General features: G+C 38.4%; 2 long non-coding RNA genes across 2 annotated transcripts in view; one reads left to right on the top strand and one right to left on the bottom strand.

Moving 5' to 3' along the window:
• Positions 1–3,702, top strand: part of LOC132098399 (uncharacterized) — a 200,344-nt gene extending 196,642 nt beyond the window's left edge. Inside the window, exons 2-3 of the long non-coding RNA XR_009422907.1 lie at positions 2,787–2,871; positions 3,429–3,702. This is a non-coding gene — a long non-coding RNA (uncharacterized LOC132098399). The remainder of the gene's footprint in view (positions 1–2,786; positions 2,872–3,428) is intronic.
• Positions 1–7,779, bottom strand: part of LOC132098388 (uncharacterized) — a 53,540-nt gene extending 45,761 nt beyond the window's left edge. Inside the window, exon 1 of the long non-coding RNA XR_009422903.1 lies at positions 7,680–7,779. This is a non-coding gene — a long non-coding RNA (uncharacterized LOC132098388). The remainder of the gene's footprint in view (positions 1–7,679) is intronic.
• Positions 7,780–27,255: the final 19,476 nt, after the last annotated feature.

The following is a 27,255-nucleotide window of genomic DNA, read 5'->3' as shown; positions in this document are numbered from 1 at the left end:
AAAAAATAAATAAATAAATAAATAAATAAATGATCTAGCAGAGATCTTTTTTTTTTTTTTTTTTTTACTTTAGACTCTAAAGTTTAAAGTTTTTATTAAGGTTATTGTAAAGGCTGCTTAAAAATGCTGTTGCTGATGAGCCGCTGATCGCTGTCAGATTCTGCGATATGAATGTCCGCGTTGGATTGTGGCTAATGGGCTTAGAATGAGCCCCGCTCGGCCCGTGTTCTGGCTTACTGTAATATTTCACCGGTAATAAGACCGAAATAATATAATTAAAATAAAGAAATGAATGAATACAATGATAACATCTAAATAAATGTTGATAGATGTAGCCTTATAGTTTTAAAAATATCAATAAACAGCAAATCAACACAGCTTCGAAATAATAACCGAAAGAGACCTAAATAATAATAATACATAATTAATATACTACAGCGCCGCCACTCCCACCACGCGCATCACGCGCTTTGCGTCAACCCATTCACTCCCAAAGCGTCAACAACTGAAGGCTGGTCAAGCGCCTCTAGCGTCACTGACATGAGATGTTTATCGCTATGAAATCACGTTCAAGAAGTCTCATTCAGCACACATCGCGATACTTGCCATCAGTTTACAAGAGCCGCAGGTGGGGTGAGTAGTAGTAAATATGCTCTTTTAATGCCTGTTATAAAATGTATTCTGTCTTCTTTATTAATCAGATGAGCGCCTTATGTTTACTCTCTGTATTATATCGGTCATCCGAGGCTGTCTTTGAGTTTCATTGTGTTTAACTAAATGAACACAGCTGCTAACTGGGGTGATTAAACTCTATCTGTCGTGTGACGTGCCATAGACCTGGGATCCGTTTTATATTCATTTCAGGTTCAAAGATGGAAGTTGTATTTGTAGTAAAATCATGGTAACCATGACACCTACAATAGTAGCTCAAACCCAGTAAACAAGACATTTACCATGTTTTTTACCACAGTAACTGTAGTTTTACTATGGTTTCGTGATAGCACAATAATCACCAAAATAACTATAGTTGTACCACTGTAATGATAGTGTTTAAATGTGCTTTTATATGACATATTTCACAGTAATCACATTTACTGTACCATGCTTGTAATACCTTTCTAATGTAAATAAAAAAAAACACATTTTTCCCATCTTGCAGTTCATTCATATTAGTTTATATCTTAAATATTTTGCTCACAGATCACTATTAACATTCTGTATATAATTCTGTTTTATTTTCTCTCCCCTTGTATTTATTTTTTAGCTGAAAAGACGTAAAGGAAGCAGTCAGCCCAGTCGTGTTTGTGGAGAGGTATTCCTTCAGAAATGGAGAAGACAGAAAGCTGCAGAGGCAGGTTGGTCTGTGACTGTGATAGTTTGTCCCTTTTATCAAACATTCCTGCTGTTATCATTTGCACAGCATTTGTTGTTTCTTAAACTGTTGTACGGTCCAAATACCCACACTTGCCATCTTTGCACATTTCCTTTATTTGGCCCAAGTGAGCATGAAGACCACAAGTGTGTGTCGATCTTAACATGACAAAGTTCGTTTCAACTTTGCATTTTAAAATAAACTTCTAAATGTTTTTCCAATAGTCCCTATTAAAGATGACAATTTAATTTGTGGTGCTTCTAATTAAGTGATAAAAAGAAGTTACAAATGATGTACAAAATAAATATACTTTTCTGTGCACCAAGAAAACGTGCAACACTTTGTTTTACTACTAAATTATTCTCAATATCTAATTATTATTATTAATATTTCACATACATTGGAAAGGTTTGCGTGACCTCCTGTGAGATCTCTGCAAAAAGTCTCACGATTAATTCCAAAACATGATGTATGATGGGATACACTAAGCGTTGTAAAGCGCTCCGGTGCAGTATTGGAGAGGTTTAGTTTGTGTTAAGGATGCTGCGCTTTGGCATTATTAAGACTGGGGACAGTATTGTGCATGCACTGTCACGTACACACACTCTCAAGGGACCTCAAGTGTGGGTATTTGGAAAGGGGAAAAGTCTTTAAAATGATCCCTAAATACAGTCGCACATCAAAGTCTTAATAATTCAGTAATTCAATTTAACACTTGTATGATATTGTACAAGCCCCTGGACAATCTCATCTGACACTGTCACAATATTGGAAAATCACACAGTCAGAAAGTTTATATTGTTCATTGGCTTCTCATTAAATTACTTCAAATAAGCCCCATCAGTTCATGTTCCCACTATACTTGATCTCCACGAGTAGAAATGCTAGTTTAATGTGTCACGTGATATATATTAAATCTTTGATTAATTTGTCAGAACCAGATCAATTACACTACTGATAACAGCCCTATTAGCATGTATTAATTTTTAAACCAACTCATATGAATATAGCTTGCTATTAATGACTTATACAGCAATTAATTATACAGCATCTTTGCAGAGGATGCTTTCATGGTCTAAAAAATAATGTATAAGTAATGAATAAGTTGCATGTAATGAAATAATATTTCTGTCTTACAGGATTGTTTGCAGATAATGCTGTTCTTCTTTTTCAGATGTTTTTGGTGAGCCAACCCTCACACACCTTCCTAAAAACTAAAAGAGCTATAACTGAGTCTCAGCAAATCTTGCCATGATCAGCTCTTCCCAGGTACCTTTTTTTTTAAAATATTTTTGAATTAACATTTACTCATCAAATGCTCTGGTCTGAATCTTACTTTAAATTAACTTAATTATATGTTTAATGAGCAATATTAATTACACACAGAGTAAGTAGAGATTATCTTGTTTCACAGAAGAGAAGGAAGACCAAGGAAATGACTTGCTCAGGATGAGGAATGAAGACGGCCATCTTGTGCTCAAACAAACAGAAGTCCACTGGTATGTGTGTGTTGAAGCAATGCTGTGTTATGTGTTAAAGGACTTTATGATGATCTCTCACAGGTCTGGTCATGTCAGCCGTGATTATTCTTTCCAATGTTTTTATTGTTATGTTATTTTATTTGATACAGCTATTATAATTATAGCATGTTAGCAAAGTGTGACTGAAACATTTTTAATCTTAAGTTTTTAAAAAACACTACCTGTTTTTCTTAAAAGCATACAAGTGCCATAAAAGTGGTTTAATTGATATAAACACCAATTGACATTATCTCATTGTTTTGTAAATGTTGTGTTATAAATTGTGGATTGATATTTGATTGGTTTGAAGCCAGGCCTTACACTGCACAGACTAAAACACATTTGTGAGAGAAGTCAGGAACTTTGGAGAAAGATTCTAGAGGAAGAAAACACATTTACTGCAACATTAGATCAATTCTAGAGTCTCTGAGAACTACACATGCTAATGGAGTCTCATGAGCAAGACCTTTGCCTCTGTAATTTTTTCTTAATTCTTGCAGAATGAAATATTTATTGCAGTATTTTAATTTGTACAGATGATCTCATCAGCCAAATGAGGGGTTTTGATCAAGTGATGCTCTTGAAAGGAGTGAAAGAAGAGGATGTGGTAAATTGTCTTCAGAGAAAAAGCTTCTCAAAAGATCTTAAAACAGCTTGAAGAATGGTAAGTGTACAGTACTACAAGGGTCATAGTTGCTCACCCTGCTACAATCACACAGAACATAAGCTGAGCTCTCTGTCCATTAAACAACTTCATCTGGATTGTTTGTTTCACTTTGACCAGGTCTGGGATCTCAGGACTGAGAGATCCTCTGGTCTGAGAACAAGCTACACCACATCAGTGCTGGATATCAACCACAAACTGTTTCCAGACACGAGAGAAGAAGATCAGGACGGGGAGATGAAACCAGTTTAGATGTGATGATAAGGAATCATTATTTTCTGGAACAGTATCACATGTCTTACATGTATCACAGTTGACTGGATGGGACTGTGTGACTTTTAAGGACATTTCATCACTCATCTGTGTGAACTGATTAATATATGAGGTTAATGTATTTTTGATGATAAATAATTATTTTCCTTGAATCTTATTTGTCTTGATGCTACTTTTATCATCTTTATATTCTATGCTTCAATAAAATGAAAATGGTGAATATTGTGTTCTGAAGATTCTTGGTAAATACATCATTTTACTAGGTAGGCTCATATGTGTTTATTTTAGACTTGGAAAAACTACTTATTATTAATTATCGGGATTATTTTTTACTTAAGACATAAAAATATTTGATCAGATTAATGACATCTGGGACATCAATACACCAGAAAGTTATTATTGTTTATATTTAGTAACAAATGCCAATTGTTTTGTGAAAGAAAGGGAGTTACGAGATTAATTATTTTGCATTACAAGATGTTGCCATGGGCTTTATTGTTACAAACACTTGAGGGATAACTGAGAATGTAGCAGGAATGATCAATGTTTATCTTGAACTGCATTAAAACCAAGAGCATGCACATTACTGATGTCCAGTACCTGAGGAGCAAGATAAGGGGGTGAGGAGGACATTTTTACACAGATTTTTTCTAATTAGTTTTTCCATGTTTCATCAGATGGCCTCACCATGTCCTGTCAAAAGCTTTACTAGCCATGATGTTAAGATTAGAAAAGTGTGGACTGTGAAAACTGTCAGATATAAATGTGACTCAGCTCAGTTTGTTGTCCATGATGAGGAGAATACATATATGTAGGATTTACTGCCCTTCTACCCCCAGGGGCCCAGTAGCACCTCCTGGAAGAGCCCAAAACTGTACATTTCAAATGGCTGTAAATCAGAGTCAAATTAACATATCAAAGAGAAAATCAGCAGGATTACTACTTATGCTATGCTGATAAAATAATTTTGGGCACAGTTTTCAGAAATAAATGGAAAGGTGGCATAAAGGCATTTTAAATATTGCTCACTCTAAAATACTAAATTTCATCATGCCTCTCAAATATATCATAGATGTTTACACAGTGAACATATTTATATGTCCAGTTTACCATTAAATATATTATTTATTTCATTTCGTTAATAAAACGTTTTAAACTACATTACCCATAAGCCTCCGTCGTTCTATCTATGGAAAGGCAAAACTAGGCGCTGTTTTTTGTAGTTCATTGAAGTTATTCTTAGGGATAGGGTTAGGATCTCACTAAAAAGGTGATTTTTCTCAACATAGAAACACTTCATTGTTGACTTAATATATTTACTAATGTGATAATAGCAGCAAAACATACTTTTGTAACATGATGCGCTGTTTAATATGGGTTAAAAGATAGTCCAACCACAGACAGTCCTGCGGTGACAAGGAACATTCACAGCCAATGGCATCAAAGCTGAGCAGCGTCATCACACTTCCTTAACCATTTATGGTCATTCATGAGCGCTGTCTTCCGTTTTTCGGCTAAAGGGATAGATTGGTTAACAATAAATTAAATTTGCCACCTATTAGATAGTGTTTTATTAACGTCTACACCTTCTTCCAACAATAATGCAAATACAGAAATTATTGTTATTCAGCTTGACAAAAATTAGGCAATATTGATGTGCACATGTGTATTTACAACTACACATGTGATGAGAACTGCACAGTCACAGTTGTATCTTATCTAACCAATAGATTCATTTCATTCAATTTAAAAGATACATTTTTTTCCTGACCAAAGACAAGTGCATTTACTAATAAAAAGTAAAGAGTGAAATTATTAAGTTATTAAATTGTTCACATTTGTTTCTGTGATTTGCCTTGCTTTACCAATTGATCTCTAGGAATAAAAACTGAAATAAAGCATAATGAACATACATAATTTTGTAAGAATTTTCCAGTATTTATTACAGTATTATTATTATGTCAAACTCATTTAAAGACAAAGAGCGCATATTACTGCACTGTCACCAAGCTTGTTTTTGAAGAATAAAATTATGAAGAATAAAAAGGCAGTTATGTTGTAAACGTTAACAATTTTCAGTATGCAAATACTTTTATTAAAAAACAAAACAGTATAAATACGGTATATGTCTTTCAGAGAACACCGGAAAAAGATACATTCTCTTTAAAAATTCTATTGACCAAAAAGTGATACAACACAATGTAAATGTTTCAAACTCACAAAATAACATCATGAAGTCATGCATGTCAAGTGTGCAATATCATCTATAAAACTCTATCAGCACATCATCAAATAAACACTGATTGTCCGAACAATGGAAGAAAGATAAAGTGTTCAGGAAAACAAACACCTGCTACATAAAAATGCAGAAATATAACTTTAACAATAACATCATTCACTTCATGACTGGAACTAGGGGATGGCTGTGTATGAATATGTCCTTTACTAAAACTCCCGATGAGAACTGATGCTTTTTTTATGATAAAAGCACCAGAAGTAAAGTTTACTGTATGACGCTTGAAAAAGAGAACACAATGCTTTATCAATATGATAAATACTATTTTTAACTATTGTTATCATCACTGGTTCTGTATACAGTACAGTATATGGGTTGCTGGAAGGTCACAATGTATTCATTATAAGCTTAATTAAAACAAAGTTACATCTTCTGCAAAAATCAAACCACTGCAAAGTCTTAAGTCACTGATCCAGGAACCATTTCTGTGTGTGGGGGGGGGGGGATAAAGAGTTGAAGAGGTGAGTCCTTGTGCATGATGGAGAACTACAGTGTTATCTGCAAACAACCCTGGAAGACAGAAAGGAAGGAAATATTATTTCTTTACATGCAACTTTACTGTGTTTTTTTAGACCATGAAAGCATCCTCTGCAAAGATGCTGTATAATTAATTGTTAAATGCATCCATTTTATAAAAGCAAGTCATTAATAGCAATTTCTAATCATGGAGATCACGTATAGTGGGAACATGAACTGATGGGGCTTATTTGAAGTAATTTAATGAGAAGCTAATGAACAATATAAACTTTCTGACTGTGTGATTTTCCAATATTGTGACAGTGTCAGATGAGATTGTCCAGGGGCTTGTACAATATCATACAAGTGTTAAATTGAATTAGTGAATTATTAAGACTTTGATGTGCGACTGTATTTAGGGATCATTTTAAAGACTTTTCCCCTTTCCAAATACCCACACTTGAGGTCCCTTGAGAGTGTGTGTACGTGACAGTGCATGCACAATACTGTCCCCGGTCTTAATAATGCCAAAGCGCAGCATCCTTAACACAAACTAAACCTCTCCAATACTGCACCGGAGCGCTTTACAACGCTTAGTGTATCCCATCATGCATCATGTTTTGGAATTAATCGTGAGACTTTTTGCAGAGATCTCACAGGAGGTCACGCAAACCTTTCCAATGTATGTGAAATATTAATAATAATAATTAGATATTGAGAATAATTTAGTAGTAAAACAAAGTGTTGCACGTTTTCTTGGTGCACAGAAAAGTATATTTATTTTGTACATCATTTGTAACTTCTTTTTATCACTTAATTAGAAGCACCACAAATTAAATTGTCATCTTTAATAGGGACTATTGGAAAAACATTTAGAAGTTTATTTTAAAATGCAAAGTTGAAACGAACTTTGTCATGTTAAGATCGACACACACTTGTGGTCTTCATGCTCACTTGGGCCAAATAAAGGAAATGTGCAAAGATGGCAAGTGTGGGTATTTGGACCGTACAACAGTTTAAGAAACAACAAATGCTGTGCAAATGATAACAGCAGGAATGTTTGATAAAAGGAACAAACTATCACAGTCACAGACCAACCTGCCTCTGCAGCTTTCTGTCTTCTCCATTTCTGAAGGAATACCTCTCCACAAACACGACTGGGCTGACTGCTTCCTTTACGTCTTTTCAGCTAAAAAATAAATACAAGGGGAGAGAAAATAAAAAAGAATTATATACAGAATGTTAATAGTGATCTGTGAGCAAAATATTTAAGATATAAACTAATATGAATGAACTGCAAGATGGGAAAAATGTGTTTTTTTTTTATTTACATTAGAAAGGTATTACAAGCATGGTACAGTAAATGTGATTACTGTGAAATTTCATATAAAAGCACATTTAAACACTATCATTACAGTGGTACAACTATAATTATTTTGGTGATTATTGTGCTATCACGAAACCATAGTAAAACTACAGTTACTGTGGTAAAAAACATGGTAAATGTCTTGTTTACTGGGTTTGAGCTACTATTGTAGGTGTCATGGTTACCATGATTTTACTACAAATACAACTTCCATCTTTGAACCTGAAATGAATATAAAACGGATCCCAGGTCTATGGCACGTCACACGACAGATAGAGTTTAATCACCCCAGTTAGCAGCTGTGTTCATTTAGTTAAACACAATGAAACTCAAAGACAGCCTCGGATGACCGATATAATACAGAGAGTAAACATAAGGCGCTCATCTGATTAATAAAGAAGACAGAATACATTTTATAACAGGCATTAAAAGAGCATATTTACTACTACTCACCCCACCTGCGGCTCTTGTAAACTGATGGCAAGTATCGCGATGTGTGCTGAATGAGACTTCTTGAACGTGATTTCATAGCGATAAACATCTCATGTCAGTGACGCTAGAGGCGCTTGACCAGCCTTCAGTTTTTGACGCTTTGGGAGTGAATGGGTTGACGCAAAGCGCGTGATGCGCGTGGTGGGAGTGGCGGCGCTGTAGTATATTAATTATGTATTATTATTATTTAGGTCTCTTTCGGCTATTATTTCGAAGCTGTGTTGATTTGCTGTTTATTGATATTTTTAAAACTATAAGGCTACATCTATCAACATTTATTTAGATGTTATCATTGTATTCATTCATTTCTATATTTTAATTATATTATTTCGGTCTTATTACCGGTGAAATATTACAGTAAGCCAGAACACGGGCCGAGCGGGGCTCATTCTAAGCCCATTAGCCACAATCCAACGCGGACATTCATATCGCAGAATCTGACAGCGATCAGCGGCTCATCAGCAACAGCATTTTTAAGCAGCCTTTACAATAACCTTAATAAAAACTTTAAACTTTAGAGTCTAAAGTAAAAAAAAAAAAAAAAAAAAAGATCTCTGCTAGTTTATTTATTCTTTTTATTTAAACTATATTGTTTCTAAATGTGAAAATGTGTTACAGTTATGTGTCAAGGACGTGATATTGAATTCTGTAATTTAAAAAAACCTAGGCCTATGAAAAAAATAAAAATCAATAAAAAAAAGTAAAAAAGAACCATTGCGCATTTTACAGCCAAAAAAGTTTTAATGTGTGTTTTTGTCACCAGCAATACAGTATGTTGCTCAGTTTTGTTACAGTAAGTTAAGCTCCGATTTAAAAAAAAAAAAAGTTTCAGTGAGTTTCTTCTGTTGTCCTGTGGGGGGGAAAAAATTAATTAATCAGAAAGTATCGTGCTGATGCACGAAAGATGCCTCCAATTGAAATGCATTAGTTTAAAAAAACGTGCTGCAATCACGAAAATAACGAAATAAACGTGTCCATGCCACGAATAAATAGATTAAATTACGTGCCCAAATCACGAACTGCCGTGAGACTGCATCCGTGTGTGGACCACGGAAGATGAGTGTCATTGACTTGCGTTAGAGTTATCCGTGATCTCAGCACAGACTCCGTGCTCGTATCACAGATTTTAGTTAGGCTAACAGAATCAAAGTGAATTTTTATGATGGCAGGACAATGCAATAACTACAATAACTGTCTGGTTAACGTCATTATGGCATTGGAAAAGAAACAAATACTTCAAATGTTGCGTTTCCAAATGAGAAAGCACGTCCGTTGAGCGAGTTCTGTACTCCGTCATTGAAACGGGTATCCGTGTGTGGACCACGGAAGGTCAGTGTCATTGACTTGCGTTGGAGATATATCCGTGGCCGCGTCACGGAATTTGGGGCAATTCCGTGATGATTTCACGGATTTTGAGTTAAGGGCCCGTGGACATTTCACGGAATTCTGTGAGACCAGGTTGTCTGATGAGCTGATGAGCTGAATCAGGTGTGTTTGAAAGGGAGACATCTCAAATGTGCAGTGTTGGGGTTCTCCAGGACCAGGATTGGGAGCCACTGCCTTATGGGACACACTTATGTGTTTACAGATATTTTTAATATCTAATTATCAATATTTCACATACTGTACATTGGACAGCTTTCCGTGACCTCTTGTGAGATCTCGGCAAAAAGTCTGACGATTTATACCAAAACATGATGCATGATGGGATACACTAAGCGTTGTATAGTGCTCCGGAGCAGTATTGGAGAGGTTTAGTGTGTGTTAAGGACGCTGTGCTTTGGCATTATTAAGACCGGGGACAGTCTTTTGCACACACTGTCACATACACACACTCTCAAGTGGCCAAGACTGCAAGTGTGGGTATCTGGAATGGGTCAAAATCTTAAAAATGAACCCTAAACACAGTCGCACATCACAATCTTAATAATCCAGTTTAACACTTGTATGATATTGTCTCATCTGACACTATCAAAAGAATTCATATGACTATAGCTTGCTATTAATTACTTGTTTTTAATAATGGATGCATTTAACATTTAATTATACAGCATCTTTACAGAGGCTGCTTTTATGGTCTAAACAAAACCCAGTGTAATGTATAAGTTGAATGTAATGTAATTGTAACCCTTTATAATTAAACAAATTAATTATAAAAAGGATATAAATAAAGAGTTGTTAAAACTAACCAGAAATTATTAAAGAGTGCAAGAAAAAATGATAAAATCAAAAAGAAACGCATTTCAGTGTGATGATTGACATCTTAATGATTGTCCAATTGCGTGAGATTTATTGTTGATGTCCCGCCCCACCACGTTAGTTCTGTATGGGGGAAGCCATTTTACATTCTCTGCGTTACTGCGAGACGAGCAGCAGCATAACTTTTTGTAAAAGTTCAGATCGACAGAGAGGATTGAAAAATAGACATTTATAAGATATATTTTCTTTGGATTTAGTGGGGTTTTTTTTGTCCTGCTGGAACTGCGTTCATTTCGGCGCGACGATCTAAGATGGACGAGCCTTCCCAGTGAGATGAACATTGAATGATTTCAGATTTGAGTTCAAATCAACACCTGTGGATTCGGGTAGGAAAGTTCTGATTGCCTGATAGTGTCTGCTCAAGAGTATTTTATTTTTCTGCACAACAGATTTTTCTTTGAAACTATAGAATCATTTTACGATTCTAAGGAACTTTGGATTCTCCGAACTGAATTTTTTGAATCAAATCTTTTGGATTGAATCTTTCGAAACGAATTTTTGAATCTGAGCCTCTGAACGAACTTGAACTGAACTTTTCAAACAACCTTTTGAATTGATTCATTGAACTGCTGTCTACTGAACTGTTTGTTTGTATTTTGTTCAATTCGTTTGAGTTTATTGTTGAATGTGATTCAGTGAGTTGTCATCATTTACAATTGTGACCATTTGTAAATGTTTATAGGGTTGTATTTGATATTGATTTTGAAGGTGTAGTATTTTAGGATATTCTTATAGCCTAGAGGGTACATCCAACTAATTGAACAAACAGAGTCAAGTGAAATTGTTCATTGATTGTGAATTTAATCCATATAACTGTGGTTTGATATTGATCAAAAGACTGTCGCAAATTGTTTATTTAATTTATTTCAATTTATATCAACCATTACATCCAATCATTCATTTAAATACAAAGATTTACTTTATTATTTAACCAGTGTTGTCGTTATTACACCTCCATAGTCGAACCTACTGGCCTATAGTGAATATTAGTAACAAGTTCAATATTAATTGACACGTGTGCTACATAACGTGTAGCTTCCTGTTTGTTGTTGGCGGCTGTACTGCGTTTGAGCTCCGTCACTATATTCTTTTCATTGACTATTTCTAACTTAAAAATCAATTTTATACATCATTGTTTCCGTTTATATAACGTGTGAATATATCCTCTATTGTATTCTACAACAAAAACAATCAGAGCGCCTCGCTATTACTAGTTTTATTTTGATCTCCCTGGTCCGCTATTACCTTTTAGCCCGTTAGCATCAGCAAGCGTAGTTGCTGCTAACTGCGCTTACATTGCTAATACTCTATTCACACACATTACCACTGCTGTACTCACTGTTACTTGCTTTAATGGCGGATGAATGTAAAGTGAATGAAGGTAAAGTGCACACTCATTGTTTGCCTGGTGCTCGTGTTCTCGATGTTTCTGCGCAGATACCGGCGATCCTGAAGGCCGAGGAGAGCCCCAGAGCGGTCGTGCTTCACGCCGGGGTTAACGACACCACGCTGCGGCAGACGGAGATGCTGAAGAGGGACTTCAGGAGCCTGATCGAGGCGGTTCGCAGCACGACGCCCGCGGCGACGATCGTCGTGTCAGGACCACTGCCCACGTATCGATGAGGACACGAAAGGTTCAGTAGACTTTTTGCTTTAAATGAATGGTTGTTGTCATGGTGTAAAAAACAGAAACTGCTATTTGTTAATAACTGGAATCTTTTCTGGGAGCGTCCGAGGCTGTTTCGCGCTGATGGATTATACCCCAGCAGAGTCGGAGCGGAGCTGCTCTCTGACAACATCTCCAGGACACTTCGCTCCATGTGACTAGTAAGACAATTCTCAAATAACTATTATGATGACTTTTGTTCCACCCGCTTAAATGATAAAAGTACTTGCGCTGTAAAAACTATTAAGATTGTGTCTGTTCCCCGAATAGTGAGGTCAAAATATAATGTAGGATCTAGAAAAAATCTTATCGTAATTAAACCAGAAAAATGTAAAGTAAATGAACAAAAACAATTTTTAAAGTTTGGGTTCATAAATATTAGATCACTCACACCCAAAGCATTTATTGTAAATGAAATGATCACAGATAATAGTTTTGATGTACTCTGCTTGACTGAAACCAGGGCCGTATACAGAATTCCTAAAAGAATTTGCAGATTTTCTCTCAGACCTTCTAGTTACAGTTGATAAGGCGCTAATCATGGGAGATTTTAATATTCACGTTGATAATGCAAATGATACATTAGGACTTGCGTTTACTGACCTAATAAACTCCTTTGGAGTCAAGCAAAATGTCACCGGGCCCACTCATCGTTTTAATCATACACTAATTTAATTATATTTCATGGAATCGATCTTACTGCTATAGATATTGTACCCCAAAGTGATGATATTACAGACCATTTTCTTGTATCGTGCATGCTGCGTATAACTGATATTAACTATATGTCTCAGCGATACCGTCTGGGCAGAACTATTGTTCCAGCCACCAAAGAAAGATTCGCAAATAACCTGCCTGATCTATCTCAACTGCTATTTGTACCCATAAATACACATGAATTAGACGAAATTACTGACAACATGGGCACTATTTTCTAATACATTAGAAGCTGTTGCCCCCATCAAATTGAAAAAGTTTAGAGAAAAACGTACCGTGCCATGGTATAACAGTAATACTCACTCTCTCAAGAAAGTAACACGTAGTCTTGAACGCAAATGGAGAAAAACTAACTTGGAAGTTTTTAGAATTGCATGGAAAAACAGTATGTCCAGCTATAGACAGGCTCTAAAAACTGCTAGGGCAGAGCATATCCACAAACTCATAGAAAATAACCAAAACAATCCAAGGTTTTTATTTAGCACAGTGGCTAAGTTAACAAATTACCAGACGCCACCTGATTCAAATATTCCACCAACGTTAAATAGTAATGACTTTATGAATTTCTTCACTGATAAAATAGATAACATTAGAAATACAATAGCGAATGTAGATTCTACAGCGTCTAACACTTCAGTTTCATCCATCCCACCCAAAGATAAACTGCAGTGCTTTACAACTATAGGACAGGAAGAGCTAAATAAACTTATCACTGTATCTAATGCAACAACATGTTTATTAGATCCTGTACCCACTAAATTACTAAAAGAGCTGTTACCTGTAGCCGAAGAACCGCTTCTCAATATCATTAACTCGTCGTTATCTTTAGGTCACGTCCCAAAACCATTCAAGCTGGCGGTTATCAAGCCTCTTATTAAGAAACCAAAACTAGATCCTAGTGTACTGGCAAATTATAGGCCTATTTCAAATCTCCCATTTATGTCTAAAATTTTTGAAAAAGTTATGTCTGCTCAATTGAGCACCTTCCTGCATAAAAATGATCTGTATGAAGAATTTCAGTCGGGTTTTAGGCCCCACCATAGCACAGAAACTGCACTTGTTAAAATTACAAATGACCTGCACCTTGCGTCAGATCAAGGCTGCATCTCATTTCTAGTCTTACTTGATCTTAGTGCTGCGTTCGACACCATAGATCATGACATACTCATAGATCGATTACAAAACTATACAGGTATTCAAGGGCAGGCTCTAAGATGGTTTAGATCCTACCTGTCCGATCGCTACCATTTTGTTTACTTAAATGGGGTGTCATCTCATTTATCATCAGTAAAATATGGAGTGCCACAAGGATCCGTCCTAGGTCCCCTTCTATTTTTAAAATACATGTTGCCCCTTGGTAATATTATTAGAAAATACGGAATTAGCTTCCACTGTTATGCTGATGATACTCAGCTATATATCTCAACGAGACCAGATGAAACGTCCCAATTATCTAAGCTAACAGAGTGTGTTAAAAATGTAAAAGATTGGATGACAAATAATTTTCTCCAATTAAATTAGGATAAGACAGATATTAATTATTGGACCAAAAAACACTACACAGAATCTTGTAGATTACAATCTGCAACTAGACGGATGTACTGTTACTTCCTCTACAGTCAGAAATCTGGGTGTTATATTAGACAGCAATTTGTCTTTTGAAAATCATATTTCCAATGTTACAAAAACTGCATTCTTCCATCTTAGAAGCATTGCCAAGCTACGAAACATGTTATCTGTTTCTGATGCAGAAAAGCTAGTTCATGCATTCATGACCTCTAGACTGGACTATTGTAATGCACTTCTAGGTGGTTGTCCTGCATCTTCAATAAACAAGCTACAGGTAGTCCAAAATGCAGCAGCTAGAGTCCTTACGAGGTCAAGAAAATATGATCATATTACCCCAATTTTACAGTCTCTGCACTGGCTACCTATTAAGTCAGTTACAAGTCAGTTACCGAATCAGTTACAAATTATCATTACTTACCTATAAGGCCCTAAATGGTCTAGCTCCTGCGTACCCAACTAGCCTTCTACCACGTTACAACCCATTACGCACCCTAAGGTCACAAAACGCTAGACTTTTGGTAGTTCCTAGGATAGCAAAGTCCACTAAAGGAGGTAGAGCTTTCTCACATTTGGCTCCCAAACTCTGGAATAGCCTTCCTGATAATGTTCGGGGTTCAGACACACTCTCTCTGTTTGAATCTAGATTAAAAACACATCTCTTTCGCCAAGCATATGAAAAATTTATCTTTTAAATTGTGAGTGTAGTTGCATCTGATCAAATGTGCATTTTTATTCTTTAGCTTGTGTTAAACTAATTTTACTTTGTTGGAACATCAGCTATGCTAATGATGTCTCTATTTTGTTTCTATGTTTTGCCACGGGATTTACATCCCGTGGTAACTAGGATTTACACAAGCTCCAGTCTGGATCCAGAACACCTGAGAAGAGATGATGCTGACCCTCAGAGGACCCCAGATGATCCTAACCTTGAATAAACAACAGAACTAAATAATTATTGCTACATGTGTGACTGCATCATATGATAACTATTAATTAATAATATTGATAGTTCATCGTCTAGCTGACTACGTCTTGTATTATTATTATTATTTTTTATTTTTTCTAAAATCCTGTCAAACGTGCACAAACTACTAGCTACTACTAAATATTGTAGAAACATAATTTTCTGTAAAGTTGCTTTGTAACGATTTGTATTGTAAAAAGCGCTATACAAATAAACTTGAATTGAATTGAACATAAATAGTGGCGAGCCAGCCAGGAGGTGTAATTAATAGCTTTACTCCTACTTAACATCCAAAAAGCAAAAATAGACGAAAGAGACATTCAAATCAGTTGATTAGTGTGGCAAGTAAATTGACCTTGAGAACATGGAAATAGTACAGAAGGAAAGTATAAAAATTTCAAATGCTCTTCTATTAAGTGGACCAATTAACACTCTTGAGGATGAAGAGGTCCTTGATCTTCTAAAACGTCATGGTTCCATCACAAGGGTCCTTCCATTAACGATCCTGAGTCCAAGTACCATGACCACTCCATTGTAGAGTACAACTCTGGATCAGCTATTGAATCAATAAGTCCCTTGCTACCCCTTAGCTACACAGATAAAGGCGACCCAAGCTTAACTTACCAGATAAGAGCCCTGAGCAGTGTCTACTCTTGTGAGGAGAGTTTTGGTGCCACAACCTCTTACTTATCCACCCTGAGAACCATTGCTAAGCAAAGTGGAAAATCCTTCAATGCCCTGCTACAAGAAGAACTCTCTCAGATCTCAAGCTCCTTAATTCTAGATGAGGTGGATGCAGATGAGTCTGCGCTTGATGAGTTAAATTCCACTAAAGAGCAGAATGCCTCCAAGAGGAATGTCCAGAGTCCTCGTTCCATTCTCAATGATCCAACACTTGATCAAGATGACTTGCCAAGGTCTGAAAAACGGTTGTCAGGTACCATGAGTCACATTCAACTCAATCCTGCTGAGGTGCAGAAAGTTGTTGTGGAGCTTATAGTTAAGAGTGAAGTCGCTGCAGCCATTCCATCCACTGCTGTAGTTAGGCTCTGTCCATTCTCAGGGAGAGTTCCACAGCCCAATAATGAAACTGATTATGACACTTGGCGTTGTAATGTTGAATTACTCTTTAATGACCCTTCTGTGTCTGACTTACAAAGAGTAAGGCGAATTATGGAGAGTCTCTTACCTCCTGCCACTGATATTGTCAAGTCTTTAGGGCCCCGTGCTTCTCCCAGAGCTTACCTTAATGTGCTTGATGCGGCTTATGTTGCAATCGATGATGGTGATGAGTTGTTCTCAAAATTCATGAACACACTTCAAAATGAGGGAGAGAAAGCATCTAGCTATCTCCAAAGGCTTCAAGTTGCTCTGAGCAAGGCAGTCCGAGGAGGTGGGATTAAATCATCTGAGGCCAACCATCATCTTCTGCGGCAGTTTTCTAGAGGCTGTTGGGATGACATCCTTATAGCTGAGCTTTGTCTCGAAACTCGTAGAGACGACCCTATTGAGTTCCAAGACTTCCTACGTTCCCTTAGAACCAGAGAAGACAAGAGTGCACAGAAATGGGTGCGCATGAAAAGCCACATCAGTGCTTCTAAGCAGAAACCACAAACATTACCTAGATCTGCTCATGCTTATAACCAAGATACTGACGTTGCAAGCATATCCCTTCACGAGTCAAAGTTGTTGTTTGAGACTGCTGAGTTGGAGAAGCAAATAGCTGAGTTAAAGGAACAGTTAACTTCATTGACTCTTCCAAAGCCCAGAAAGACTGTCAAACCCAAGGATAAGACATCACCCTCTTTCACCACTCCTGAGTTTGCTAAACAAGCGTTCAAGTCAACTGGTGATCCTGTCACGAAATCCAGACCACGCCCTGGTTACTGTTTCAGATGTGGTGAAGATGGCCACATCTCTGTTACGTGTGAAAATTCTCCGAACCCCAGGCTAGTTGAAAAGAAAAGGAACGAACTGCGGTTGAAGAAACAAGAGTGGGATCAAGAGAACAGTCATGTCGGTGCAGCTTCTTTAAACGCCTAACAGTTCCAGTTGCGGGACAAACTGGAACTAGTGAACCTAAAAGTAGTCCCCCCAGAATAAACTCAGGCCCACACCACAAATCTACTCCACACCACAAATTCCGTATTCATCGTCTGGTCGGATCCAAGTGTACAGCGCAAGTCAACATTTCAGGTACTGAATGTCACTGTTTACTTGACACAGGGTCGCAGCTGACCACAGTTCCTCGGTCCTTCTACCAAGCTTGTTTGATTGATCATCCCAATAAGCCCCTGAATCTTCTGCTTGAGGTCACTGGAGCAAATGGTCAGCCAGTTCCATACAAAGGATATGTAGAAATTCCAATAACTTTTCCAGAAGACATGGTCGGATCTGAGGTTGAAATTTCCACACTGGCACTAGTCTTTCCTGACTTCAAATCTGAAAAACAATCTCAAGTCTTAATCGGAATGAATACGCTTGATCCTCTGAATACTGAATATTCTGACTTGAATATCCTTGAAAACCATTCTCCACGATACGGGTAATGTGCTGTGCTTAAAACTCTGGAATTACGGCATAAACAGAATGCCAAGGGATGCCTTGGACTGGTGAGACTACAGAGCAAGGAGCCCGTCGTCATTCCAGCACAGCAGACAGTTGCTCTCTGTGGAAAAGCAATTGTGGAGTGCTTAACCACTAACGAATGTGTTATTCTGGAGCCCCCATCAAACTCTTCCCTTCCTGGAGGTGTTCTTTTCCGAAGAGGTGTAGTTCAAGTGCCATTGTTTCCAACGCAAAAGCTGAATGTCCAGCTACGGAATGAGTCTCATCGGGATGTAGTCCTGCAGCCAAATGCTGTGGTTGCTGAAATTCATGCCATCGAGAGTATCATCCCTCAAGAACGTGAGGTGAAATCTGTACCTGCTGGTCAGAGCTGTTCCGAAGCAGTGATTACTTTTGACTTTGGCGACTCACCGTTGCCCAAAGAGTGGAGGGATAGGATCAGTAAGAAGCTCAGTGATATGTCTGATGTCTTTGCGCAACATGACCTTGATTTTGGACGAACATCCAAAGTAAAGCATCACATCAAGCTGTTTGACGAAACTCCCTGTAAGCAAAGGGCACGCCCTATCCATCCTCATGACCTGGCTGCTGTCAGACGCCATTTGCAAGAGTTAAAAGAGTCAGGAGTCATCCGGGATTTCTTAGTCTCCTTTTGCATCCCCAATCGTAGTCGTACATAAGAAGAATGGCGACGTAAGACTATGTGTGGATTACAGGAAGCTTAATTCACAAACTGTAAAGGATTCCTACACTTTGACTAACCTTGAGGAGTCTTTTTCAGCCTTGACAGGTTCTCAATGGTTCTCTGTCCGGGACTTAAAGTCTGGTTACTACCAGATAGAAATGGAGGAGTCTGACAAGTACAAAACCGGTTTCTCTTGTCCCTTACATTCCAACGATTAATGGAAAAGTGTATGGAGGATCTACATCTCACAGAGGTCTTGGTGTTCCTTGATGACTTAATAGTGTTTTCCCAGACCCCTGAGGAGCATGAATAATGGCTTCTAAAGGTACTGAGAAGACTAAGAGAGTATGGGTTGAAGTTATCCCCAGAACCAAAACCAAAGAACCTAAAGGAGCTAAGATCATTCTTGGGATTTTCGGGATACTATCGACAGTTCATCCGCGATTATTCCAAGATAGTGTAACCCCTAAATGCATTAACTGCTGGTTATGCCCCACTGAATTGTAAGACCATGAACAGTGAGTTGAAAGGAAGCTATTTTAACCCAAAAGAGTCATTTGGGAGCCGATGGACAACTGCTTGTGATGAAGCATTCAGCACAATTATCTCAAAACTTACTAGTGCACCTGTGCTTGGTTTTGCAGACCCGACCTTACCTTACATCCTCCACACAGATGCGAGCACCATAGGTCTTGGCGCTGCATTATATCAGGAGCAAGATGGAGAAAAAAAAGCCATTGCTTTTGCCAGTAGAGGTCTTTCCAGAAGTGAGTCTCGATATCCCGCCCATAAGTTGGAGTTTCTTACTTTAAAGTGGGCAGTGACCGAGAAATTCTCTGACTACTTGTATGGCAATCACTTCTCTGTCATAACTGACAGTAATCCTCTTACTTACATTCTAACTTCCGCAAAGCTTGATGCCATAAGTTATCGTTGGCTGTCAGCGTTAGCCACTTTCTCCTTTGATCTGACCTACAGATCAGGGAAGCAAAACCAAGGTGTGGATGGGTTATCAAGACGTCCCCATGGCGAGTTGATCAATGACATGGTATCATAAAAGGAACTTGAACGGATACAGCAATTCGGCACCAAGCATCTGGGTGGAGATGAAGGTTTTGTCATGGACTGTGCTGTTGTACAAGCTGTGTGGGACAAGCATCTGGTTCAGAAAGGATGTGGAACTCCTCATGCTCTAGTGGAGTCCCTGGCAATGGAGCAGGATGCGATTCCTGGTTGCTTTACTCAAGACCTGACTGAAGATGAGTCTGCAGTACCCGGTTTAACTGACATAGACCTGAAACGTGAACAAAGGGAAGATGTGATTCTGAACCAAGTCATCAGTCACCTGGAAGAAGGTCAAATGCCGTGCCGGGCAGTGAGGTATGAATGTCCAGACATTTCCTTGTTGCTGAGGGAGTGGAACCGCTTGGAACTAAAAGATGGAATTCTGTACAGACGACGGCAGTGGGATGATCAAACAACTTACCAATTGGTGTTACCTGTTAAGTTCTGTGCTATGGTGCTGGAGAGCCTGCATGATCAGATGGGCCACATGCCCAGTGTTGCAGGTGCACGCCGATGAGGTCATCAACCCGATACTATATTACCTCCGGGTCAATTCTATGGATGTTACACACATTATTCACAGCTGGTCATGATTAAGACTTTCCCAATGCGCTGAGCAGCACAGCATCGATTGTAGCTTTCGAAAGGGAACTGTGGCTTTCTTTTCTCAAAATTATTTTTTTTTCTCAGAATAGCATTTCTTACTTTTTTATCAGAATAGAGAGATATAAACTTACAGTTACGAGTTACTACGGCAGTATTGCAATATATAGACTTGCCATTATGAATTTGTTATGACTCTTCATCTGGAAAGCATCTACTCTGTACAAGCATCTGATAGATGTCCTTAAGATGTCAGTTTTACATACACTCTAAATGATAAACATCTTAAAGACATCTTCTAAACATCGATTTGACATCTGATAGGAAACGTCCTATAGATGTATTGTAGATGAGCAAATAAAGTCTCTGGGATGTGGATGTGCAATCAGGGAAGTATATGTCTTGCAATGTAAGGGGAAAACATTTTTTAATTGCGAGTTTATATCATGCAATTCTGAAAAAAAGTCTGAATTTCGAGATAAGAAGCCACAGTTAAATTTTGTATTATTATTTTGTATTCAATGCCGAGGCAGATATGGGCTTCTAAATGGATGTGAAGTCCTCTCTTTTAGCGTCTCACATGACTCAACATTCATAAAATGTGTAGCTCAAATTAAAAGTTTAATTTAACATACTTGTTTCAAGAACATATGGAAAGTGCACATTCTACACAATTCATATATATATATATATTTTTAATCGTTTAAGATTCAATGTACTCTACAAGTGCACATTCAATACAATTAGTATTATATCTGTATATATTTTTAACTTTTAAGATCCAAAGTACAATTTGCATTTAAATTCTATGCATTTAATTTATTTTCGAAAACTGTCTCATGTTACGAATGTAACCATAGTTCCCTGAGTAGGGAACGAGACACTGTGTCCTCTAGGGGTCGCTTTGGGGAACACCTCGCCGTGACCCGTGTCTGAAGCATACATTGAAAAAACACCAACTTGTTGGCCGGCGACAGCCTCCGACGTCACTACTGGCCCGACTATAAACAAGCACCGGGAGAGCACGTCATTCACTTCTTCGTCTGAAGCTTTCGTCTGAAGCATGGCAGGGAGCTAGAGGACTCAGTGTCTCGTTCCGTACTCAGGGAACTATGGTTACATTCGTAACCTGAGACAGATCCCTTTCGAGGGAACATCGAACTGCGTCCTCTAGGTGTCGCTTTGGGGAACAGTATACCCTAGCTGCCATGCTGAGGGGAGTGCAGGCGAGAATCATGGCAAGCAATAAGTACCAACTCTACTATTTCCACGGGAGTTGCCCCTGGGACGTTTAGACAGCTATCTGTGACAGTGCGCCTTATGGGCAAAAGGCCTAAGCTACATACCCAACTTAATTGTTTGGGCCTCGGCCCAGGGTAGAGCTGAAGGCTTGGAATCAGGAAAGATTCCTTTAAAGGGATACGACTAAGAACCTAGCATTTCTACCAAGTCTTGCCTGTCACACAGGGGCTACCGCTAGCTTACGTATAAGCTTGCTTAAAGAGCTGTCTCAACAGTTCTCTAGTAGCAACACCCTGTTTAGATAAGTATCCGAGGATACATAGTTGGAGTGGTGCCCAAGATGAGCGGGGCTTTTACCAACTCAAGAAAGGGTACAAAGCAACCGCGCGAAACCCTCAGCATATAGGATTTTAGAAAGAACGCAGAATACTAGCGTGCAAAATTACCACAGTGTGGATTTCAGAAAGTGTGCAAAGACTTCACATGCACACTTACCATAGCATGGATTTTCAAATAGTGTTCTAAGGAGGGGCTCTCGTGGCACTCTGATAGAGCATCTCATAGATTGAATGTTGCATCTCAAAACAGTATGATTGAGAGTCACCAACTCGATCTATGGAAACATTACCTGAGTGCTCTGGGGAAAAAAAAAAAAAAAACTCAGGCTCATATGAGAGGAAAACTCCAAGCTCAGAGTAGCGCGATCATAGGCGACCCCTTTTTGGAAAAAGGGGGGCTCTGCTAAATTACCATGAGAATCACCCAAATAGCCAAATATACACTGGCTGAATGGAGGCCAAGGAACCAAGGTCTAATCATCTCAAGAAAGGGAACGAAGCGGAGCGAGTAACCCTTATCGTACAAGATTTCAGAAAGTTTGCAGAGTCTTGTGTGCTAACTTACCACTTACGTAGATTTTAGAAAGTGCGCAAAGTGTTCACTTGCACACTGACCACCATATGGTTTTGAGAAAGTACACAAAGCTTAGCGTGTTTACTTAAAGGTTCCTAAGCATCGCAGAGGTGCTGAATCGCACGGGAGAGGCAAGCTCAATTTTACAAACCTCGGGCGAGGAGAGCATCACCTGAGGCAGCATATACAAGAAGACTTCTGTAACTGCCACCTCCATTTCCCGCTAGATGCGACAGCACCACTAAGCGGCCAGGAGACCCCTCAGGGTGACCTGACCGGATATCCATGAAATTCCCTGCAGTGCTATGCCAGGCCTGATGATCAAGGAAGCGCCATCAAGGATGGCTGGTGCTTGCGAGTGTTTAGTAAACACTGTAATTGAGCACTGCAAAGGAAACTCACAGAGTTTATTAGTAGACACGTAACCACCAGCGATTTAATACACATAAGTATATAAAGAGAGGGTTACATTTACTCAACCACTCTCCTGCGCTGGAGTCCCGCTCAAGGGGCACCTCCTTTTAGTCTGGACCATCAGTAGGGTGGTTGCTATAAACATAGAACCATAAAAAAACACTATAGGTCCAGCATAGGATACTGTTATGCAAGAGGTTTCTACCTAACCACGATCAGGTGGAGAGCTGGTGGTTACAGGGGAATTAGGAAGGGGAGGATAAAAGCAGAAGTTAAAAATCCCCAAAGGGAATGAGTAGATACCTCGGTATCACTCTGATTCAGACGAGAACGCTGCACCATCTAGATCACACCCCTTAGGTTCTGCTTACCTCCCCGTGACCCACGATTCCTCTAACCCCTGCCCGCAGGTGGGGGAGGAGCGTGAGTTGCAACACTAGCCTTCTGTGCCCATCTTTGATCCTCAAATCGAGACAGGCCAGGACCCCCATGTTGTTCGGGCTTAGACCTGGACCTTCGTGGAACAAAGGATCTGAAAACAGCAGAGCGTGCCTTTGTCTCCCTGAACTTCTCAAATCGCCGTCTCAACGGAAATACCAAAAAGTTCAGAAGGCGAAACCTGAGCATCGAGAAGAAAGCCTTTTTTGCTTTCCTCCCCATGTCTGCCAGGTTCATCCACAGATGTCTCTCCGCTGCCACCATGGCCGCCATGGCGGCCTGCTTGGTAGCATGGAGAGAGATCCATGGTGCGGCGCAGCTCAGTTACCTGATCAGGAGAAAGGCCCCTGTCTCTATCCAGGTCTCTTAGCAGATCAGTCTGATATGCTTGAAGCACCAGCATCGTGTGTAATAAAGCCACAGCCTGAACTGCTACTGTGTATGCCTTGCCATTTATGCAAGATAATTTTCTGAAGGGGCTTAGATGGCAAGGAGGGAGATTAAGAGATGATGTTTCCCCTGCAGAAAGAATTTTTTTTAGCTCTTTCTACAGGGGGCATCCCCTCATAGCCGCTTTCACGTAACACCTCGATGTCGGCAGATTATTTTCATGCTGAAACCGATGGATGCAAGAAAAAAATGGCATCTTTCATTTCTTTTTGATCTCTGTATGGAGATCATGCAGAAATGGAAGGCTCACCTGAGCTGGAGGGCTATGATCAACTAGATAACCTCCAACAGCTATACATACGCAGGGCAGGAGAATTGAGAAGGCTCAGCCTCAGCTTATTCACCATCCTCAAATATCTCCTGATTTTCCTGGGTAAAAACCCAGCAGAGCACTAACCTCAGTATCAGAAAGTGTTAAAGATATAACATCATCCTCCTGAGGCTCTCTCACGTCCGCCGCCATAACGAGCGCGAAAGGGAAAATCCCTCTTAAAACCATTCAGACAGATCCACCTGTATTCTCACGAGCTTATTCTCCTTCGTGCCTCAGCAGCGACAGGTCCTGAACCGCGGGAAGCAGATGGCTGCCTTTTTTTTTTCAGAAGAGAGACGAACGAGAGCGGAGCTTTTTCTATTGAAAAAAACGCTCACAATGCATGCAGATTGCCTCCTCAAAGACATCGCGTGCATGTTCTACACCTAAACAAATGACGGAAAGATTGCGTGTGTCATCGGGTGTCAAATAACGCCGACACGGATGCACACATTGTCTAAACGCTTGCTAGTTGTCGTCATGAAAACAGAGAAAGATTGCTCTTACCGGTTCTTTCAAATGCATGCGTCAAACAAAACAGTCAGTGAAGACGAAGAAGATAATGACGTGTTCTCCCAGTGCTTGTTTATAGTCGCACCGGTAGTGACGTCGGAGGCTGTCAACGGCCAACAAGTTGGTGTTTTTTCAATGTATGCTTCAGACAAGGATCACGACTAGATGTTCCCCAAAGCGATCCCTGGAGGACGCAGTTCCAAGTTCCCTCGAAAGGGAACGACATTTAAGATTCAAAGTACACTACAAGTGCACATTCTATACAATTAAGTACACTTCATTTTTCAGTGGTCTCACATAAAGCTGTAGTGTGTCATTTCTGTCCTTGTGACACCAAATGAAACTGCAAAAAAAGGGGGTCTCATTTGGTAATAACTGCTAACTGGTTTCTTAAACCCTCCGCCCATCTGCCATTATATTAATATATATATATATATATATATATATATATATATATATATATATATATATATATATATATATACCGAATTAAAAGTGTGAATACTGCTGATTCACTGTTACAGACAGTAAAATACTCAGCTTCCTACTTTGACTGAATAGAATTTATCTCTTCTGGAATTTCATATGTCTGCTCTCTCTTTCTCCCCAGCACCAATATCTATCCTGATCGGACTCAGAAACACTTTCAATAGTGAGAATCTCTGTGCTTATGTTTTTCTCGCCTGCGATAAATATGCTGCTGTATTTAGACCAGTGGAATCTCCAGTCACTGTAATGAGACTCTATGGCACACTTCAGAGCGATCGTCTCTCCCATGAACACAAACCTGTCTGGATCTGCTGTGACTGTAGCTCTGGGTAAATCTATGGACAAAGAACCGTCTGTGAGTGTATGACAGAAAAGTAAACATTTGTTCTCGAACACTAATGTTAGTTAAAAGGCATTTGAAGAGTTTAGATGAACCTGATACGATCAGTGTAACAGCATCACTGATCTCTGATCTGCACGAATCTTGTTTCTTTTCTCCTCTACAGGTGTATTTACCAGCATCAGAATCATCAGATAAGAATTTGTACACTCTCTCAGTGCTGATGGGGATGACAGAATCATCTTTATACCCACTGTACGTCCACTCAATGCCTTCTAAGTCACATCTGAGAGTGACAGTCTCTCCGCTGAAGACGCGATCACTTGACATTACAGTCACTTCAGCATTTGGTCTGGCTAAAAATTCAAAGATTAATAGTTTATTTTTATTTTATTTTATTTTATTTTTTTACCTTTGTGATGTGCTTAAACTCAAACTCAAACACAGTTTGGTGTTCCCGGTCAGAAATGTCCAGCAACATTTCTTCTAATGCTATATTATCAGCCTTTTTAGTCAACTGGTTTTCTTTAAATGAGCTCAGGTTTTGTGTTTCTTTTTGGAGTTGATTGATAGTAGGCCTCAATCATCTGAGCTCATGCACCTAATTTTTGAGTGAAAAAAAAAGATTTTTTTTTGCATTTTCAGGAAAATAAAATCCTGAATAATGAAATGACTGCAACACAACATGACGGTTACATAAACATTGTATGAAACAAAAATATTCTAACTAATCTGAATAATCCCATCCCTTGAGATGGGAAATTACTGTATATAAACATTTAACTCAACAAGACAACACAATCAAACACAAGAAAATTAGAGATACTAATGATAGCATGTATTTAAATATGTCTGCAATCTGTGCAATGATATTTGGAGAACACTGTTAAAATAATTATAGTACTACCAAAACCATGCAATGTGTGTTACATGAACACTGTGATTTCAATACATTCATTCATTAAACATAAATTACATGAATTCAATAAACTCATCAAATTAACTTTTTAAAAGTTATGCAAAATACAACTTAGTTTGAAAGTTTTTCAATCAAAGTAGAATGACACTTTTAAAGTGAATTTTTGCTTTAGATAAAAGCATCTGTTAAATAAATAATTAAAGTAAATGTAAATAAAATGCTGTCCAGAGTCCAAACATCCTTAATGGGTATCAAATTTGCACCCAAGAAGCTGTTTTTTTATGGTTATAGTGCATAGTAATATTCTGTAATAATGTATGCCAATTAAGTGTACAAGGATATAAAAAAAAAAAAAACTAAAAGAAGAGAAACCCATATGATGCATTTCCATTCACTTGGGAATTTAACTATTTGTCCATAGTTATTATGCTTGGAGCTTTATGTACACTTTTATTTATTTATTTTTCAATTATTATGTATTTTTTAAGCATTTGTCACTCCACAGGTCCATTTAAAATGGAATTCAAACCATAAACTATCCATATGTTTTTTTAATTTGATTTATTTTATTGGCCCGCTAAGAAATGAAGCCATAAAAAGGTGAACAGAATCAGAATATTCACTCCAAACATTCAGCTTCAGCCTCATTCAGAGTTAACAACCAATAATTGAACAGACACATAAAAATGC

This window comes from Carassius carassius, chromosome 2 (assembly GCF_963082965.1).
Source record: "Carassius carassius chromosome 2, fCarCar2.1, whole genome shotgun sequence".
Classification (NCBI taxonomy): Eukaryota; Metazoa; Chordata; class Actinopteri; order Cypriniformes; family Cyprinidae; genus Carassius; species Carassius carassius.
The sequence above is the reverse complement of the archived record's forward strand: the minus strand, read 5'-3'. Positions and strand labels throughout refer to the sequence as shown.